This window comes from Leopardus geoffroyi, chromosome A1, assembly GCF_018350155.1.
Source record: "Leopardus geoffroyi isolate Oge1 chromosome A1, O.geoffroyi_Oge1_pat1.0, whole genome shotgun sequence".
In the NCBI taxonomy this organism is placed as follows: Eukaryota; Metazoa; Chordata; class Mammalia; order Carnivora; family Felidae; genus Leopardus; species Leopardus geoffroyi.
The window spans coordinates 22,355,944-22,372,184 of NC_059326.1; the positions used below are offsets into that span (position 1 = coordinate 22,355,944).

The following is a 16,241-nucleotide window of genomic DNA, read 5'->3' on the forward strand; positions in this document are numbered from 1 at the left end:
CTGTATAATCATAATGACACAGCTTAACATGTATTATCTAATTTAGTGACCACAGATATCTTATAAACAAAGTAACTCTCAGAAGTGTGACAGGTGAGGAATCCCGATAAATTATCCATCATTTTGTAATGTATGTCATGGATGCCTCTATTTGCAAAATTAGCAAATTTTACAAATAGAGTATCATAAAATGATTAGTATTTCATTGGGCTATAAAAATGAAATTCTTCAGTATCTTCAAATTTCACAAAAACAAATGACTGTGCTCTTAGGTTTGTACTTATCTCAAAGGTACTGCTGGCTTCCAATCCCTAATCCCTTTATGAAATCAGAGTTCAGCCCTGACAGTTTCACTACACTCTTTCTTCCCCAGGTTCTTTCACTTCTTACATCCCTAATAACAGAGCTGTTGCCATGATCAAGACTCCCCTGACACAATATATCAGCCAGCCAGTTCTCTATCATTCTTTAGTGCAAATGTTGGGAACTTCTAATGCCTGGTTTGAGTTAACAGAGTCAACAGTGGGTGAAGAGTTGATAAAAGCAATTATTTGAATGTCCACCAACAGTTCAACTTCTCACATTCTGAAGAGACATGCAGAACTAGTGGACATTTTAAGTGTATTCTAAACTTAAATATTAAATACTACTAATATTTACGTTACTTAAGTAGTAAACAAACATATGCTTGAAACATGTTTTGGGTAAGATACCTAACCCAAAGGGCAGATTAGCATTGACGATGACTATAGATAATACTATAAATTATTCTCACAAATAGGCTATGATGATACATGGAAATATTTATTCAAAAATGTTATATTAAAACATAACACAAAAAAGATATAATGAAAATGTCACTGATTAAAGGTCTAAATATGCTGAGTATATTCATTAATAAAGCATGTAAAAATCTCTAAGAACATAATAAAAATTTAATGCTCCCTAAACTCTTTGATAGTAAAAAGATACAAAGGCTTAGAGAAGTTATGGAAGACTGATGAAATTTTAAGGGATCAAATATAAAAATATTGGGGTGTCTGGTGGCTCAGTGGAGTAAGGGGGATGACTCTTGATTTTGGCTCAGGTCATGATCTCACAGTTTATGGGATCAAGCCCCGAGTCAGGCTGTGCACTGACAGTTCGGAGCCGGCTTGGGATTCTCTCTCTCTCTCTCTCTCTCTCTCTTTGTCCCATCCTCGCTCACACTATCTCTCAAAATAAATAAAAAATAAACTTAAAAAAATAAAAAATAATTTTAAATATAAAATTATTTACTTAGGGAAGGAAGGAAGTTTCAAAAAAAAGCAGAATAGCAGAAAAGACATCTCTGGAGTGAGGAAGGAAAGAAAAGGACAAAGGGGCATAGACACCAGAGACTGGAAAGTCTGACATGAATACCTCTAAACAAACCGAGTATACAGCTTTGGAAAAGTTGGAAGCTGAAGGAGACCTGAGATATCATTTAGTTTAAACCAGATTTACTTTTAAAAAGTAAACTAAGAGGTGATCATTAGTATTACTGAAAAAGTTCTTCATTTTACAAAACCATTCAACCAACTGTTCTATTATATAGTAAACTCCCAGTGCATTTACTCAATTTACATCAATTAGCCACTTACAGTGAGGCAAATTCAAATGACCATTTATAATAAAAAATATAGAACTGAGGTACCACCCTGGAATCTGAACTAATGAATAAAAGTGCCAAAATTTATTTATTTATGCTTTGTCTACACAAATAAATTTTATTTAAATGTCAGGAATAATCACTACTTAATAATATCTGTGTATATTCTAAAGGAAAAACAATAGTAAGTGAGCAATATTTTTAAAATACAATCCATATGTATAAATTGTATCTTACTATCTTAATTTTCAACTGTTACTAATCACTGCTAGATACAACTTTGAAAATACTATTTTGCATTTCAAAGATAATAAAGAACTCCTTTGTCATCTGTTTCAATTTTACCTAACTGCTGTTGGTCTAAGTTTCTTACATGTAAAATGAGAATAAGAAAGTATCAATCTTATACCTGCTTCACAGCAGGATTAAAGAGTATTAGATGAAAAGATGTACACTAGATGAAAGGAAAGATAACTTGCAATCACCCTGGGAACTTTTCAAAACACTGTATAGATATTTAGGTCTGTCTCCAAAGGGTGAGGAGTCTGGGATTTTCTCCCTAGTTTGCACCCCAGGGAAATAATCAATCTTTCTAATGTAATTAGTCATAAATTGCTAAGATGGCCATCTGGAAAACCATGGTATTATTTATTACTCCAGAAAGTTTCACTACTTTAAAACCTAAAGGATCAGTTAAGGTTGGTGGGGTGCTTCGCTGGCTCAATAGGTAGAGCATGTGACTCTTGATCTCGGGGTCATGAGATCAAGCCCCATGAAGGTGTGGAGGTTGCTCCTAATATTCTATAATCTCTAAAGGAAAAAACAAAAACTCCCAAGATGTTATAAGATGTTATAAGTGATTTGTTCTGTGCAGTTAACAAAAATTGAACCTTCTGAATTTAGGGAGTACTTAAGTTTAATTCTATAAAACTCTAATAGTTTAAATTGTTTATTTTGAAGAATATATACCTCATATGAAATGTTTAAGGTTATATTAATTTCTAAAAATGTTCACCTATATTTTCATAAAAAATAACTTACAAAACCAAATATAATCACTGAAAAAATAAAGAGGAAAATGTTTATGGATGGAATCAATCTTGCAGATGTAATTTAATTTTCTCCTTTCTACAAGGACATGGAACTTGCATTCTTCATTATACATTAAGACTGACATTAAGTTAGGTCTGAGAAGAACAAAGTACCTCACATTTCTATTTCTGAAACCCAGCAGAGGTTTTAGCAGACAGAGCCAAAAAATCAACCCAAAAATCAAAAACATATATTCATGCTCTTCTATATTTACAAATGTATTATTTTGGCTATCATCTTAGTTTGCTTAGCTGCCATAACAAAGTTCCACAGACTGGGGGGTGCTTAAACAGAAATTTGTTCTCTCATAATTCTGGAGGCTAGAAGTTTGAGATCAAGTTGTTGGCATGGTTGGTTTCTTCTGAAGGCTCTCTCCTTGGCTTGCAGATGGTCACATTCCTCCTGTGTTTTCACATGGTCTTCCCTCTATGTGTCTGTCCTAATATTCTCTTACAGGACACTGGTAAAAAGGAAAATTCTATTGGATTAGGGCCTTCCCTAATGACCTCATTTTAGCTTAATTACCTTTTTAAAGACCCAATCTCCAAATACAGTCACACTCTGCAGTACTGAGGGTTAGGACTTCAACATATGAATTTCGGGGTGGGGTAAGAAAAACACAATTCAGCACAAACAGCAACCCTCAGATTACACAAAGCACGTGAACAAAATTCTCTGTAGCATCTAATCCTTGTCCTGTTTTTTTATTCACCTGCTTCTTCAGGCTTGCTCAAGGGTGCCAACTTAATGAGGTTGTGAGTAATAATAAAATGGAAAATCCTTTGGGCCTTGTACCCTTGAATAATAGTTAACATACCTTGAGCAATGTAATTTCCCAATCCATGACTGAAGGCTTTCAAATTAACTCAACACTCACAGGGTTATTTTGATGACTGAGTTAACATATGTCAAGTGCTTAAGACAGTGAATGGTATACAGTAAACACTATTTGTACATGTTAGCTATTGTTACTATAAGCACCATATATTTGAGTCTTAGTATTATTATTTTTATCAGTGTAGACCTGTTACTTTAAGGATCTGCCCCCAGCCTAGAAGAAGTTGATCAATTGTGACATAAGAAAGATAATATACCCAGAACACAATGTTTAAGAGATTTCTCCTGAACTGGTCTGGGACCGGCCTGCCTCTGACTTTCCATATTTTCTTGTACTGATCCTTTAGCTTTCTAGTCATCAACCTACTCTATTCCTCTCACTCCAGGGTTCCATGGTCAATAGCTTCATTCTCATTTACTGGTCTGTGACTTACTTACTATTCTCTAGCATGACTACTGATTCAGACTTGACTTCTGCTAACTAATGTTTCCTATGCTGAACCTCCATGCCTGAGGACTTAGTCTGTAAACAAAAAATTTCTTCTTCAGGTAATTCTACTTATTCCTTCAAGATGCTGACATCCTAAAGCAGAGTTAAATTATTCCTGTAATACGGCCCACAGCACTTTGTATATCCTCCGGTATAACACTTAGCACATAACTATATTGTTTACATGTGTCACCTCCACTACATTCGCCCTTCATAAGATGTCAATCTATTTATTTTACAGTTTTAGAGGCTACAAAAGTTGAACAAATGTTTGCTGAATTAACTACTATCCATCTCTAAATAACTCCTAAATCTTTTCCACTGACTTTGAGACCAAGGCTAGCTGATAAAACTTTCTGTGATGATGGAAATATTCTATATGCTGTCTGGTATATAGCCCCCTGCTACATGTACCTATACATACGGTCTGTGTGTGTACATAAGTGCTACTGAACTTTTAAAATGCAGCTAGTGAAAATGATAGCCTGAATCTGCAAGCTTATTTACCTTTAATTTAATTAATTTAAATTAGTAGTTAATGGCTACCATATCAGATGGTATAATGTTAGATTTGTCAAGCTCCAAAATGACTTTTCAAACTACCTTTTCTGTATTTATTTGCCTTGATAAACTGCAGGCACCTCAACTTTCTAAATTTGAATTGATTATCTGACCTTCCTAGGAAATTAAGCTAAGAAATACATTTCATCTAAATATACTATCAACTCACAAAAAAGTCTGAATTACTTACACATCAAAGTGTAAACTGATTTGATTATAAAAACTTTAAATCAAATTTTATTTGCATTTCACTAGACCCTGTCAATCTATAGATACAATGGCTGATGTAACATATTTCAACAAACGTTTAAATAAAGATTAATCTTTGGATATAAAAGAAAAGGACAATTATCAAATTACTAAACATGAGTTCAGTTTTTAGTTCTATGAAGGATAATAACTTGCAAACTTAGTTAAGAATATATGCTTGATACCAGCATGTAGACAACTGAGATCTGCCAACCATCTACCCATTTAATGCATTTTTTGGCAAATAATAAATGAGCAACTAGTGTATGTTAGTTTGTGGAGATGGGTATACAAGTATGAATCCATATGGGAGACAGTTACAACAATTATAATGCTAATATAGAAGAGTACAGGGTACTCTGCAAATTTTATTGACTACCTATTACTTGTTATCTCAAACTCAAAACTTACAGCATTTAAGACTCTTTTTAAAAAAAAAAAATGTTTATTTTAAGAGACAGCACATGCAAGCGCAAGTGGGGGAAGGGCAGAAGGAGAGGGAGAGACTCTCCCAATCAGGCTCCAAGTCCAGTGTGGAGGCTATGCAGGGCTCAATCCCACAACTGTGAGATCATGACCTGAGCCCAAATCAAGAGTCAGACACTTAACCGACTGAGGAACCCAAGCCCCCTCCCCCACTTTTAAAAGTTTTTATTTATTTATTTTGAGACAGAGAGAAAGCACAAGCAGGGGAGGGGCAGAGAGAGAGAAGAGCGAGTGAGAATCCCAAACAGGCTCCGTACTGTTAGCATGGAGCCTGACATGTCGCTCCAACTCGTGAACCATGAGACCTGAGCTGAAGTCAATGTTCAACCAACTGAGCCACTCAGGCACCCCCCAAGCACCCCTTGAAACTTTATCAACTATCCTATCTGTAATGTCTAAGGTAATGTCTTTCATTTCAAACATACAGAAAAGTAGAGAGTATATATCTATCAGTGTCTGGAAGCAACCAGATTTACCATGTTGTCAAATTTGTCTCAAATGCTCTTCTGAAAGAGACATGTAAGTTTACTGATCTTTCTGAATTTGGGATATCTTTCTTATCCTTAATACTCTTAATGTGCATGCTTGCATATATCCACTATTAGTATATACCATCATTTTGTGAGTTTGTTTCTTAGTTTATATCAGTGGCATCATGTTTTACATATCTCTAATTTGCTATTTAATATTGTAATTGAGATTTATCCATAGTATAAATTCAGACAAAGAAGTATATAGTATCCCATTGTATTAATCCTCCAAATTCTATTCATTTCTCTCATGGACATTTAGATTGTGTCCACATCTTTCATTATTACAACACAGTGCAATGAATAATCTTGCACAGGTACTCTTATATACACATGCATAAGATTTTCTGCAGGATAAATATCTACAAGTATGTATGTTAGATTTTAGATATGCACCTTTTCAGCTTTATTAAATATTGCCAGATCATTCCCCCCAAAAAGGCTGCACCAGCAGTGTATAAGGGATTACACTGATCTACAGCCTTTCTATATTGTCAGATTTCTTAATATTTTACATCCTCATTGAGGTTTCAATTTGAATTTCCCTCCTTCAAAACACAGTTCCAACCTACTTTCTTCCCCCAAATCTTTCATTAGTCCCATGAATTACCCCCAAGAAGATAGGGTGCTTTGTCTGTATATAGCTAGTATGTGGCCAACTTTGCAACTAACATGAAATTCTTTTCCTTAAGCACTCATTAATATACCACTTAAGTTTGTCAGCTGTTTTAACTTTGAAATGCCAATTTCAATATTATATAGGTATAAAGACTATTAAGTGCTCAATAATATGTGTATAGACACATATGAGACATTGGGATTGATGCTTTATAAGTATTTTATTCAGACATTTCCTAAAAAAGAAGGCATAATGGATAATTTAGAGCCATGTTGAAATAAAAAAGAAAATACTTTCTTCAAGTGTAACTAAGTATTTCTAAGGCAATACTTGATGAGAAAAGCCTTTTATATCACTTTCAGTCCTTACCCATATACTGGGTTATAATACTGTATATGTATGGGGGAGGCAGGAATACAACAATTGTGAATCAATAGGGGCAGACACTGTGTGTTGTACTTAGTATTTCTTACATGACATAATCTAGTAGTAGTTACCTTAGTTAATGCTTGTGAAATTGAACTGTATTTAAGTTCCTAAAAATATATGATATGTGAAATGACCATCATATCTAACCAATTTTAAATCTAAAGATTTACAATTTGTCATGATTACAATACAATCATGATTCCTACCTACCCATGTGAAGCAGGCAAGAGGAAAATATTTAAGAGACAATTTTAAATATGGAAGAAAATATCAATGGTGGCCATATTTTTTTCTGATAATATTTTAAGGAAGGCAGAAAATGAGGGAAACATGAACTATTATTACTTTAAAATAATTTTTAAACAACAAAACAACAGTGTGAGTTGGCTAATTTTGAACTCATTAAACAAATTATTTTCAAAATTATTCCAGAGAGATGACTCTCCTCATGTACCTCACCAAAAATCAAAAACCAAAACCAAAAAGCCAAAACTTAGGAAATGTTCAAGAATGTTTTTGAAGAATTATTTGTGACAGTAAAAACTGGAAACAATCCAAGCTTCCATTAGTACTAGAATGAAGCAATTGATGTATATTCATGTAATGGAATATTGTGTAGCAAATACCTATAAGTGGTAACGTGGATGAATCTCATACATGAACTGTTGAACAAAAACCCAAGGACAAAATAATACATATTTTGTAATTCTATTTATATACAATTCAGAAACAGGCTAAATTAATCTTTGGTTTGAGGAGGAAAAAGGGGATACTGCTTAAGAGAGAGGAAGTACTTCCTGGGTAAGGATACAAGGAAGCAGCTGCACAAAAATGATTTATGCACTCTTCTGATTATGTTGGCCTTAAATAAAAGCATTCTTAAAACTTTAAACAGTTCAGGGGTGCTTGGTGGCTCAGTTGGTTAAGTGTCAGACTTTGGCTCAGGTCAGCTCAGGTCATGGTTTGTGAGTTTGAGCCCCACATGGGGCTCTCTGCTGTCAGCATAGCTGTCTGTGCCCCCCCCCCCACACCACCCCCCCCCCAGCTCGTTCTCTCTCTGAAAATAAATTAATTTAACAAAAACTTTAAGCAGTTCAGATAAAGCATAATTTGCCTTTCCACCTCTTTCAACCAATCCCTTTCTCCTGAGAAGAACCACTGAACAGATGGGTGTGTATCTGTTCAGAACTTTTTTCCCTGTGAGATATATATATACATATACATATATATATATGTATATATACATATACATATACGTATATATACATGTACACATATATATGTATATATACATGTACATTTTAAATTGCATGTTCTTTTTTTTTCTGTTTCTCAATTGATAGAACTTTTTTTTATTGAAAATGTGATAAATTCACATTAAAAAATATCCAAATAGTACAAAAGGGTGTATGGCAAAATTTAGACTCTTCTTTCTGGGGTGGGTCCCTGTTTATAATATCTTGTATATTTTCTGTCATGTGTTTAAACGTATATGTATATTTTTCCCATTTTCAATTATTTTTTGAAAAATCACACAAATGAAGCATTTTAGGAATACGAACCTTGAGCATTCTATCTGGTGATAGATTATATAGGAGTACTCTGAATATATAATCACTACAGTTTATTAATGAAAGGGAAATGTTACAAATTGAAAATGCACACTACAACTTTTATTTGTACCTATTTATAATTTCTGACAAAAAAAGATCTTGCCTTAAAAAAATCTTGCTTTATATTAAGCGAATACATACAAGAAAAATCATGAGAAAAATAATCCTTGTAAGCAGGCTTTTCATTTAATATCTCTTATTACAGAAGAGCAAAGAATTTGTAGAATTCTGTGGATAGTTTTCATTTGAATGTCCCTATTTACTCAGTGCTGCTTATAAGCTATTCTTTATTTCCTCCTCATGTCAGCCCAAATTATATTTCTTTTTTTTTCTTTTTTTTTAAAATGTATTTATTTTTGACAGAGATTGAGAGAGAGACAGATCATGAGTGGGGGAGTGGCAGAGAGAGGGAGACACAGAATCCGAAGCAGGCTCCAGACTCTGAGCTGTCAGCACAGAGCCCGATGTGGGGCTCGAACTCACGGACCTTGAGATCATGACCTGAGCCAAAGTTGGACGTTCAACGGACTGAGCCACCCATGTGCCCCCAACATTATATTTCTTAAAAGTCAACACTTCCTACAGGATTATAGGGCACAAGGGTTGATTAACTATAGTCACTTAATTAGAGGGTTAGGAATTATTCTAACTACACCAGAATATCTAGTAGTTAATCTAACAGAAAATCAATTGTTTTTAGAGTAGAAACCATCAAAATTCCATGACCATTATACTTCATTTAAGATATTGTTCCCTTAAAATCTGATGACCTTTCACAATAGAATTAAATATATACATATATATTTCACTAAAATACTACAAAATATTTAATATTTTAACTTATAATTTTGCTGTATTAGCTTTAATTATGTGAAAGCATGTTGCTATTCACTTCTCAGATGAAAAATTTGCCAATTTTTACTTTCTTGAAAACAGGAAGAGATACATACTTTAAAAATTAACAAATGAGGGGCGCCTGAGTGGCTCTGTCTGTTAAGCGTCCGACTTCGGCTCAGGTCATGATCTCGCGGTTTGTGAGCTCGAGATGTGCGTCGGGCTCTGTGCTAACAGCTTAGAGCCTGGAACCTGCCTCGAATTCGTTGTCTCCCTCTCTCTCTGCCCCTCCCCTGCGCACGCTCTGTCTCTCAATAACAAATAAATGTTTAAAAAAAAAATGAACAAATGAAATGATATTGGTCCCAGTAAGAATACTGTGATACAGTGCCAAATTTTGTGCCAAATATAAATTCTAGTTTGTTTACACCCTTTGCAACTTTTTTTTAAATGATATTTTAGGAAGCTTTTTTTTTCTTTAAATAGATTACCTTAAAATTTACACCCAATTTATAAATCTTATTTTGTTATTTCTTACAACAAGAACCAGCACCATAATTTGCACACAGATAGTACATGAATAAGTGAGATGATTTTTTTTCAATGCAGCATGGCTTAATGTCAGAATTTTTAAAATTATGTGTTCATAAAAAAGGTGATAATATAAGCAGATTTTCAGATCTGTATCTATGTGGAAGGCTTTTTGTATCTCTAGGGAAAAGTTAATAGTTAATATTGACATTTTCAAAAAATATTTGACTTTCTTATGTAACATCATAGAAAGTGGCATGGTGTAGACATTCTGGAGAAACAAACTCTAATGGGAAAGAAGAGATTGATTTAATGTTTAAATTCTAACCTTTCTAAAAACTTTTAAGAATGAGACAATTAACAAACAGCTATTTTGTTTGCCAGGCAAAGCTACAGAGCAATTAGAAGACTAATTTGGGCCATGAAATTTCTAGGATTAAAGGTCTGGATTAGAATTCTGAGGCCAAAAATTATTGTCACAAAGGTGTGAGCTATTATTTTAGAGTCTCAGTAATCTCACCCCTAAGATTTACTAAATGTTTATAGTTTGGTCAGTAAAGAACTTGACTCAATATGTAACACAATGCAAGAGCTCAAATGGTAGCTATTATTTTTATCATTTCTACTTATATATTTCCCAAACACCTCAAATTCAATTGAAGATCTCTCATACTCTCTCAAATCTGCTCCTTCTGTTTGCCTTATTCTAGAAGATTTTGTTATTTTCCCAAATATTTGTGGCTTCTCCCTTGGGCAAGATTATCCTTCCCCACTTACTAATCACATGTTTTGCCATGTGATTTGCACTGGATAATGAAACATGGGTGGAGGTCAGCATGTAGGTCACCACTATCTTTGCCATGATACCATCAACATTCTACATATAGGCTGGAGCACAGCCACAAATGACCTCTTAAAGATGTGTAGTGTAAGCAATAAGCCTTTTGGTAAACTTGGGATTTACAGGATGTTTGTAACCATGAAGGAACCTTGCCTATCCTGACTGATTAGATTTATCTTAGTGAACATGGCCTTGACATCCACCTAAATATTCAAAGAAGGAGTCTGGGAAAATTTTTACCCTCTCTCTCAGTTTTGTTCTTTGGCCAGTTGTTCAATTCTGGTCAATTCTACCTCCCTAATATTTCTCAAATTGTGCATCATTAATATGACCTTAATCCAAGTTTTCTTTTTTATCTATTACTACAATATTTTCTTTCTCCAGGTTTGCTCCCCTTAAGCATTTTAATCTGCATTAGTAAGATTAATGCATTTATTTTCTCTTAAATACTTCAAATGCGTGTCACAATTGTAAGAGCTTAAACAGTTATAAATTCATAAATGTCATAAAACTGAAATTTTCTTAAACACTTAAATTTTTTTTAATGTTTATTTATTATTAAGAGACAGAGGGAGACAGAGCATGAGCATCAGAGGGGCAGAGAGAGGGGGAGACACAGAATCAGAAGCAGGCTCTAGGATCTAAGCAAGCTGTCAGCACAGAGCCCGATGTGGGGCTCAAACTCACAAACCACGAGATCATGACCTGAGCCGAAGTCGGATGCTTAACTAACTTGGGCCACCCCGGTGCCCCTCTTAAACACTTTAATTGCTTAAATACCAAATACATACAGATTATCTCAGTAATATTGATTATCTCAGTAATGACACTCATTTCTAAACTTAACACAAAAGTATTAATAGCATGAGTCTGATTCACTTCATCATTTCTATGCTTAAGTCAAAGAGAACTCTAGGTCCAAAGGGCTTCACTGAACAAGTTCTACCAAATACTTAAGGAAGGTATCCAAGGTTTTTTTGTTTTTTGTTTTTTTTTTAATAGATTCACCATATAAGTGAGATAATACAGTATTTGTCTTTCTCTGTTTGACTTACTTCACTTAGTATAATGACCTCAAGGTCCATCCACATTGTGGCAAATGGCAGGATTTTTCTTCTTTTTTATGACCTAATAATATTTCATGTATGTATGTATGTATGTATGTATGTATGTATGTATGTATGTAGGTATGTATGTACGTATGTATGTATGTATGTGTGTGTGTGTATACAAACACATATACCACAACTTCTTTACCCATTTCATCCATTGATGGATACTTAGGATGGTTTCCATATCTTGGTTTCCATACATGAGGGCGCAGACAACTTTTTGTTAGTGATTATTTCCTTCAGATGAATACCCAGAAGAAGAATTGCTGGGACATATGGTAGCTATATTTTTAATTTTTTGAGGAACCTCCATACTATTTTCCATAGTGGCTGCACCAATTTATATTCCTACCAACAATGCACAAGAGTTTCTTTTTCCCTGTATCCTCACCAACATTTATTATTTCTTGTTTGCCACAGTTATTAAAACTAGCCAATCCTAAACTGTTACTCTACCCTGATTTACCTTTCTTGCAGAAACACCAATAATGGCTTTCGCCTAGCCTTTCCTCTTGCTCTTGTTTCTGCCTCCTGACCAAAACCTGAAGCTTTCTCCATGCCCTGGTGTGCCCCCTTCTTTCAGGAAATAGAAGTAAAAAAATTTCTTTCAATAGCATTAGCCTCTCCATGTTATTACTCAGTCATCTCCATAAATTAAAAGCCTGCAGGTACAAATGAGACAACTATAAAATAACAGTAACAAAAAGATTAATGAAATGGAGAAGATTCTGGGGGGAAAAAAGCCAGATAAGCTGAGTTTTGACAGATCTTAACCCAAAGTTTAAATGCACTCAATCATTTTAGAAGATACATAAATAGAAATTAGAGAAGGTAAAGTTAAATAAGGAATCTGCTGAGCCACATAAGAAACCAAAATACCTGAACTTTTCTTTTTATGGTGGCAACAGTGAACATTGCATAGTGCTTGATGCAAATGCAGATTTGGAGGTGCTAACAGGACAGCACAAGCACTCACATATGCTTTACCTCCTCTATCAGGAAAGGATATAATCTCAAATCAAGCACAAGCTTGGGAACGAGCAATGGTGCAGCCATTTTGGAAAATAAGCTGGCAATATCTAATAAAGTTAAACATAGGCTTACCATACAATACAGCAATTATGTTCATAGGTATTCACCCCATTGAGTTGAAAACTTATGTCCATCCAAAACCTGCAAGTGAATTTTTTTTATAGTTTATTTATTTTATTTTGAGAGACAGAACGTGCTCGAGCAGGGTAGGGGCAGAGAGATAGGGAGAGAGAGAATCCCAAGCAGGCTCTGCGCAGAGCCCTGACATGGGCTGTGAGATTATGATCTCGGTGAAAATCAAGAGTGGGATGCTCAACTGACTGAGTCACCCAGGTGCTCCGGACCTGCATATGAATGTTTAAAGCAGCTTTACTTACAGTTGCTAAAAACTGGAAAGAATCAAGCTGTCCTTCAATAGGTGAATGGATCAACAAACTGGTACATTCATCAATGAAGTATTATCCAATAATAAAAATAAAAGTTATTAAGCCACAAAAGGAAACTGTCTAGACCATATTGCTAAATGAAAAGAAGATGGTCTGAAAAGGCTACATACTCTATGAATCCAACTAAATGACATTCTGGAAAAGATAAAAGTATAGGAACAGTAAAAATATTAGTGTTACCAGGGGTGGATGGGGTGGGGGAAAGTGGGATGGAGAAAGGAATGAATTGATAGACCATAGGGGGGATTTTTAGGGCAGTGAAACTATTTGTTATGATAATGGTGATATATGATATTATACATTTGTCAAAACCCATACAATTGTATTATGCCAAGAGTGAACCTTCATGTAAACTGTGGAACTTTATCAATATTGGCTTGTTAATTGTACCAAATGTAGCACACTAATATAAAATGTTAACAATAGGGAAAACTATGTGGAAGAGGTGGTATGAAAGAAGTTCTTTGCTCAATTTTTCTGTAAAACTCAAACTACTATAAAAATAAAAGTCTATTAATAAAAAGGGGGGAAGAATGAGGAGTCTACAAACACAAAAAACAGCTCAGAAGTTGCCACTCAGAATGAATGATAAATGTCTATTATATCTTCCCTAAAAATAATACTAGTAGCAATGATGTTAAGGTGGGATTCCTTCTAGTATGATTCATGAGCCAAAAGGCCTACTTTGTAACATGACATACTACCAAATACAGAAGCAGAAAATATTGATGAAGGGCCAACTATAAAATTAATTTGCTCTCAAGAGGTGGAACAGAAATCATCCCATTATATATTCCCAAGAAATAGTGTAATATTCCCCCCAAAAAATCAAGACAAGGGATACTCTGTTATTGTGAATTTTTAACATTATGCATGTACACGACACTTCCTCTGTCAAGAACTGTCTTTCAGTTTGCTTCTCTACCACAGGCACGAACCGGGTGGTATCACATATCCATAGGTAAGCTCTAACTTGGCCATGCTTGGCACACCAATCAGTTCCTGAGTTAAGACAAAGAAATGCCTGTTGTCAACTTTATTAAACTCCCACCTCTGTTACCTATTTTTGTTCAGTTTCTTACATTCTACCACAGCCATTAGTCCACTCTCTTTAGTATATATCTTTCATAACTATCCCTTAGTTTTTTGATCCACTGCTCACTATAACTATCTCTATTGATTTAAGTCCTGACTGGCATGTCTACAAAGTTTCCTCAGTCTTTTAAACATTTATTGAGTGCTTCAATTCAGATTCAGCAAACATTTACTGAGCTCCTTTAGGCTCATTTCACCCTCATAGTTAACAGCCACTCTAAGAAGCAATCTATTATTACCTCCACTTTATAGAGAAGCAAACACACCCAGAGAAGTTAAAATAACTTGTCTTAGGTCACCCAAATCTAAATCTATCAGTCAAGTACAGTGCTCCTTCTACTCATCTCTTTCTCCCTAGCAAATTACAATACTCTGTTAGTTCGAATTTAAGGCTTAACTCTACCTCCTGAAACCTATTTTTCAAACCCTCCCTAAAAACACATCCCCTAAATCCACTAATCCCCAAACCAACCCTTCAAGTCCTGCTCTAGTTGATTCTTCTATTCCCAGCTCCTTTCTCTATACCCAACTACACCACTACTGTAACAGGCTAGATAGTGCCCTCAAGATTTCAAGAAAAATTCTACCAATAGAATCTCCTTTTTGGAGAAGTCAAGAGCATCATAGTCTTGTTTCGGCCTATTGTCTTCCCCTTTACAGACTATACACTATAGCAACTATGTCAATGAATTGTAATTAACTGCTTAATAGATTCTTTTATATATTAAGTTATAAAAAACTTGAAACCAATGACTGGCCTGAAGAAATACTGATAACTGAAGATCCTCTCAAAGCCCCAAAGTAAATGGATATCTGCCACATCCATTATTTTTGCAGGGAAAAAAAAAAATATCTTAACAGACTTAACTTTGACCATGAAAATCAAGCTTAGTGAAATGAACTTTCTGCTAAAAGCCATCTGAGTATATGTGAAAATTAAAACCAAGATATACTTTTCATGAATTTTTATACAAACCAGAAAAATTCAGAACCCAAGTCAATTGCTCTTGATTTTTCAATAGCAAGGTTAACAAAGTAGCTTCTTATCTTGAAAGCAAATCTTAACTGTCCACTACAGATACTAAGTTTGTAAATTAACAAAATGTGACTATTATTTTCTTAATCTCCCAAGGAAGCAGAAGGAGTAATGGTTAGGATTGAAAGCTTTGTGTGATATCTTGAGACCGTCTAAAATTCATTTGGTTCAATTTACCTACCTCTTGGGATTACTGAAAGAATAAGATGATAAAGTTCTTAGTGCAGTGTCTTTTACATAGTGAGCACTCAAAATGTTCCTTCTCATTATTATTTATTATGTCATGCCCTTCATCTTTGTTTCCCCACCTGTAATATTAAAATCCCTACCATACAAGGCAGTTGTGAGAATTAAACATATTGCTTGGTGCAAGCTTGGTACTTATGAAAGCCCATCACTCTCAACTGTTTAGCATTACTAGGGAATCACAAGTCAAAAAATTAGAAAACTTATAAAGCCCTGGGTTGGGGAAAAAATACACCAGCTCTCAGGAATTATGTATTTGCTTTTGGGTGGGGGGAGTCTGGTGAGAAGAGAAGAGCAGGAAGAAAAAGAAGACACAGTTTTATAATTATATAATGTAGACAATCATTTAATCACATAATTAAGTTATGATTTCATAATGATTTGAAGTAATGATTTATAATAATCATTAAAATGCAAGGTTAAACTTAGTTAAAAAACAATCAGGGACTAATACACTGTCTAAACTAAAACAAAAACAACTTCAGTGGCAACTAAATATACACACAAGAAATTTAAACATTAATTAGAATAA

General features: G+C 34.5%; 1 protein-coding gene across 5 annotated transcripts in view; it reads right to left on the minus strand.

Annotated features, from left to right (window-relative positions):
• The window catches only part of FNDC3A (fibronectin type III domain containing 3A), a 148,038-nt gene that overhangs the window by 105,575 nt on the left and 26,222 nt on the right, over positions 1 to 16,241 (minus strand). The window lies entirely within an intron of this gene.